This window comes from Microtus ochrogaster, chromosome 15 (assembly GCF_000317375.1).
Source record: "Microtus ochrogaster isolate Prairie Vole_2 chromosome 15, MicOch1.0, whole genome shotgun sequence".
Classification (NCBI taxonomy): domain Eukaryota; kingdom Metazoa; phylum Chordata; class Mammalia; order Rodentia; family Cricetidae; genus Microtus; species Microtus ochrogaster.
Genome location: NC_022017.1, coordinates 44,161,564 through 44,167,495, shown reverse-complemented (window position 1 = coordinate 44,167,495; position 5,932 = coordinate 44,161,564). Strand labels below are relative to the sequence as shown.

The following is a 5,932-nucleotide window of genomic DNA, read 5'->3' as shown; positions in this document are numbered from 1 at the left end:
GGGGAGGACCTAAGACTTACCACAGGGCAGGGCACCCTGACTGCTCTTTGGACTGGAGAGGGAGGGAGGGAGAGAGGAGTGCAGGGAGGGAAAGAAGGGTGTGAGGAGGGGGAGGGAACTGGGAGGCTGGGAGGAGGCGGAAACTTGTTTGTTTGTTTTTTTTCCTTTTCTCAATAAAAAAAAAACTGGAAAAAAAACATATAAAGAACTCAAACAACTGGAAGAGTTGTTTCTTCTCTTGGGAAGAGAGGTGGAGAGGAACTGGGAAGAGTAGAGGGAAGGGAAACTATAATTCAACAAAGACCTAACTCTTCCATCTTAATTTAACTCGTTTTTATGAACCTATGTATCGCCACAAGGGTATGGCCTACTGTCAAGGTTCCAGCAAGGTTCTGGGGTCTGTCTTCAGCATTGTGCTGGCAAGTTTGTCTACCCTGTTTGTGTTCTTTCTGTGGATTCATCTACCCGGTCCCTGCCACGGTCATTCTCCACTGACATCAGAACCCAACTCCTTCAGCCTTTCCAGCTTCTTCTAGACGAGTGGCTCCCCAGGAACTCTCCAGTTCTTCAGCACCAGCCTGGGACTGCTGAGACCTTCTGCCTCATGGACTAAACACATGCCAATAGGTTCTCAGCCTCCCTAGTGTGCAACCAGCCATCATTAAACCCGCCAGGCTGCACCATGTAAGCCCACCCGCTAAAGCCCTTTCTAATAGATATTCATTCCACCCAATCTCATTCCTCTACAGAATCCTCATATCTAGAATTTACAAGGGAAGGAACCCTGGCTCTGAGAAGTGACATGACTTGCCCCAAGCCATGCAGTAGATACAGGTTACCTACTTCCAAGCTCGGTACAAAATTGCCTCTAGAGACCCGGAAACAGAGAACAACTTGCCTGAGCCACTCGCCAGCCATTTATGCCACAATCAGAGATAAAGAGCATTGCCACGTCTGGCTCCTTGCCATATGGTCCCTTTTGATCCTCTCTCATGGAACCCCCTGCCTTGTAAATACTATATCTAGTGAATAGCTTGACCCCAGACGCTTGCATATTTCTTGCCTCAGCAAAGCAGACAGCACATGCTGTAAGTTAAAACACGTGTCATCTGCGCCGTACATTAAGACTTGAGGGGTGTTCTTCTTACCCCCAGCTGTGTGGAAACAACCCAGAAGGGATCTCCTTGGCAGGCTCACAATGTACTCTTCTCACACAGGAGAGAAGGGACAGGGAACGCAAACTTGGCCAAGATCAGGTTCAAAAAAAGACCTTTGCTTTTGCTGGAATTCTTCTACTGAAGAGCCCCAGCACCGGCTCTGTACCATGAAGGTGCAGCCTTCACAGACTCCTGAGCAGCAGGGAACCGGTGCTTCTCTGGACATGCTTGGGCCCTGGAGAGACATGAAGGTGACAGGCATTCAGGAGAACCTGCTAAGGCAGAGCGGTGATGCGCAGTTGTAGAACACACTCATAACAAGGACAGAAGAGACTGCATCTTCTAAGGCAGTGACTCCTTAAGTAGTCACTCCGCACCCCTGGAGGTTTATCTCCGGCCACCTGTGCGACAGTGCTGAGTGGAAAATGAAGAAACAGGCTCAAAAAGGCAGAGCTCAGATTTAACCCTCAAGCCCACCAGACTTTAAAATCCGTTCCATCAAATCATGAAGTTCACTGGGATCCAACGAGCATCCACAACATATGACAGGTAAGCCAGTGTCCAGACAGGACTGTGGCTTGGAAAATGTGTGGTCCCTGGGCCTCGGCTGGAGAAAATTCACACTGGAGTTGCCAGGGCTCTGCCAGAAGAGCAAGGCTGGGATGCAAAAGAACGTATGTGGAACTGTCTTTGGAGCAGTTTACACAAAGAGCCATATGGGTCCCTGGGTCTTACCAGTTAAATTATAAATGATACCAATGGCCCCATGGTAAACAGTGGGGACTAGAAGGAAGTTAAATTTCTGGAAAAGTATCTTTATAGGAGATACTGGGGGCCTGACTTCTTCCTGTCTGTTTCCTGGCTGATGTGAAATGAACAGGTTCCCTCTATCACAAGTTTCCACCACGATGAATTGTGTTACTGCAGATGCAAAGTGATGGATGGAGATCTAGGAAACCTCTCAGACCAGAAGCCAAAAGTCTTTCCTATTTATAAGTTGATGACCTCTGCCATTTGGTCATAGCGGCAGACAGTTGACTAACACGTGAGGCATGAGCAATCACTGGGGAACTTTCACAGAGATGTTGAGTCTGGGAAGACATACACAAATCGTTGTGGTTGTGGAGAGAGGAGATCCTGGTGGAAGGACAGAGACCAAGATCCAGGAATGATCGCAGTATAATCGGGAACAGAGGGTGTACTCCTCCGGCCAGAGAGGTGATCTGTGTGAGAGAGAAACAAAGAGTGGCTATTGACAGCCATGCTTATCAATGTCTGCTTATAGGCTTTGAAGGGACAGGACAATACTGCCAATTTTATCCAATCTGTCCCGCTTAAAAGATAAACATTGCTCTCAACTGTTGCAAAATTTCTCAACCTGAGCATCATTAGTCTTTAGGAATGGGTCATTCTCTGTAAAAGAAACTAGTGCAAAGCCTTAGGAAATACTTGGTAGCACCGTTGTCTTCTACCACTGCATACTGATAGAGCCTTCTGCCAGTTCTGACATCCAAAAACTGTCCTGATATTGCTAAACAGTCCCTCTGGAGCAAAACTGGCCCTATTTGAGAGCTGCATGTTAAGTTATTCAGGTTTCATATTATGAGGTGGTTGTTATGGTTAGCTCTGTTTTACAGAGGAAGAAACACAATGAACCCAAGTTCTCTGGGTTTATAAGATGGACCAATGCCAGACGGTGGTGGCACACACCGTTAATCCCAACACTCCAGGGGCAAAGATAGGTGAATCTCTGTGAGTTCTAGGCCAGGCTGGTCTACAGGGTGAGAACGAGTTCCAGGATAGCCTCCAAAGCTACAGAGAAACCCTGTCTAGAATAACAAAAAGAAAAAAGAAAATTAAAAAAAAAAAAAAGATGGACCACCAAGAAACTTCAACGGACTTAAGTCTAGTGGCACAGGCCTGTAATCCTGAAACTCGGGATGCTAAAGCAGGAGGATCTCAAGTCCAAAGTTCAAGGCTGGAGATGTGGCTGTGCCAAGCAAGAATGAGAACCAGAGTCCAGATCCCCAGAGCCTACATAAAAGCAGAGCAGACATAACAACCACCTGTAAACCAAGGACTTAGGAACTAGAAATGGAATAATCCTAAAATAATCTGGCTAGCTAGTCCAGCCTGAATCGTCATGCCCTGGGTTCTCAGCAGAGGCAGGCAGATTTCTGAGTTCAAGCCAGCCTGGTGTACAGATCCGAGTTCCAGCACAGCTAAGGCTACACACACACACACACACACACACACACACACACACACAAAACAACTCTGTTTTGGGAAAGAATTAAAAAAAAAAAGAGGAATATCTGAAAAGGGGGAACCCTAACCTGAGAGCAGGCCTGGATTCCATGGACCAGAGCAAACCAGAAAGCAGTTTACATTGCCTCCTGTCCCTTGTGCTTTGGTGCCCTCTGCTGATCTTGGAATTCACTGCTAGAAAGTAGTAAGTGTAAGGGAGCAGGGAAGGATGGACCTCTGTCCTGTTTTGTTTAGTAAAATTTACCCCACATTAAACCCACCCAGACTGTGCGTGTGCGTGTGCGTGTGCGTGTGCGTGTATGTGTGTAAGCTGAAAGAAAACCTTTAAGGGAGACTATTTTAAAATTAAGTATGTATTACTGAGAAGCTCCTATGAGCCAGCCTCTTTCTATGTATTTCCTTATTTAATCAAGGTAGACTATCAGAACGCATATGGATGAAGAGCAGTGAGCTGCCAGGCAGAGAGGGGACTGGAGGTGGGCAGAGCACAAGGAGGATAAATCGCTGCACACACACACACACACACACACACACACACACACACACACCTCTTCTGGTGTCATGATCGGTGAATTATTTCAGTTTTAGGGCTATCCACATTCTGTGCCTTTTAGGTTTTGTATTTCACATCTGCAAAGTGGTGGGGGTTGCTACTGAGAGTGAAGGAGCAGAGTCGCGGGAGAAGACAGTCTTTCAGAATCTCTCTCCTGCAACTCACTCCATCTGACAAGGGAGCCATTAGCAGCACCCTGCTTTGTAAAGAGGGAAAGTTTGGGCTTCTGGCTGGTCCAGGAGCAACACTAAGCTTGTTTCTAGCATCTTTCTCCACCTCTTGCTCCAAAGCAAAGATTCCCCTCGGTAAGGTGCAGGCACGGGGTTTAGCTTTCAGAATTCCTTCACCATGCCATGAACACAGTGGTCACCATGTCATTCTGTCACATCTGAGTCACCTTGCTGCTGCCTGAGAAGAGAAAAGAGACCACCATCTTCAAAGAAGAAAATGCTGGTTGCTGAAGACAATCGCGCTGGCTTTCCTGGGGTGATTCAGTTGCTCTGAATCATCCAGTGAAAACAAGCATTTTGCCATCTGGTTATTGCCTTGGGGCTGAGGTGTCAATCCCCTGTCCTTCATCCTGCCCCTTTTAGGAAAACACTGACCCTGGGTGGTCCAGATGGCTGCAGGCCTTTGCACAATGAACAGAGGCCACTGAGACACATGACTCCCTCTGCCCCAGGAAGTCCTCCCATACAAAAATACATTAGAAAGATGTTCCTCCTAAACGCCTTGTTAGAGTCAACCACTTCCGGGACAGGAAACATGAAATATCCCAGAAACTGTACAATGCCTCCACCCCCAGCTCCTGCAGATGAGGGAGGACAACCTGCCCACAGTCTGTGGTGCCTGCCCCAGCTTGTTAATTCTGTGGCGATCTTTTAAGTGCCCCCACATTGACAAGAAAATGAGCATTTAATAATAAGCTTTATGGCATCTCAGGCTGTTTTCCCCTTTCTCCTGTTAGTTCTTGCCCTGGACAGGAGATGTCTATACCAGCTTCCTCTTCTTGGGCTCCATACAGTAACCAAGGTTTCTCCAGTTCACATCTAACACAGACAACTTCCAGCAGCCCTTGAGAAGGAAAACCCAACGAAAGAGTACAGAAGTGCGGACTGGTCCAAGTCTCCAAAGCCCACAGCAGCAAGAATGCCTAAGAGCAAACTTGGAAGTCCTCAAGGCCCTCTGCTCACTGGCTTAGTCCAAACTCTCCTCTCAGCACATTCGGAGAATTGGAAGACATTAACAAAATGAGAAATGGCCGAGAGTAATACTTAAAGGCATCCTTTAAACTGTGGTATGAATTCTAGTGTGCAGGACTGGAAATGGTCACCTAACTTCTCTAAGCCTTATTTTCATTACATATAACATAACTTTTTTTTTTTTTTGATTTTCGAGACAGGGTTTCTCCATAGCTTTTTTGGTGCCTGTCCTGGAACTAGCTCTTGTAGACTAGGCTGGCCTCGAACTCACAGAGATCCGCCTGCCTCTGCCTCCCGAGTTCTGGGATTAAAGGCGTGCGCCACCACCGCCCGGCTAACATAACTTAACAAAAAAATAAAGGTGTTTAAAACAATTGTTTTCACGCCTGATAGCTCAAGACTGTCATCCGGGGCACTCCAGAGTCTGATGGATGAGGATTACAAGTTGAATGTTTGTCTCAGCTTCACTGTGAATTCAAAGCCAGTATGATGTGGAGCATTTGTCTAGCATGCATGAGGCCCTGTGCTCGATTCCGGTACAGAAAAATAAATAAAAGGATTACTAAGGTGATTCAAGTCATGAATATATTTATTTAGGGTTTGTTGTTACTGTTATTGAAGGGACCATTTGATTTTTAGTTTGGAGAGTTGTTGTTTATCTGAGATAGAGTACAATGTATATACAGGCCAGCCAGAACTTACTATGTAGCTTAGAATGATCTTAAACTCCTTCAGACTCTGTTTCCATCCCA

General features: G+C 46.5%; 1 pseudogene; it reads left to right on the top strand.

Moving 5' to 3' along the window:
• The window catches only part of LOC101997731, a 15,810-nt pseudogene that overhangs the window by 8,911 nt on the left and 967 nt on the right, over nucleotides 1-5,932 (top strand).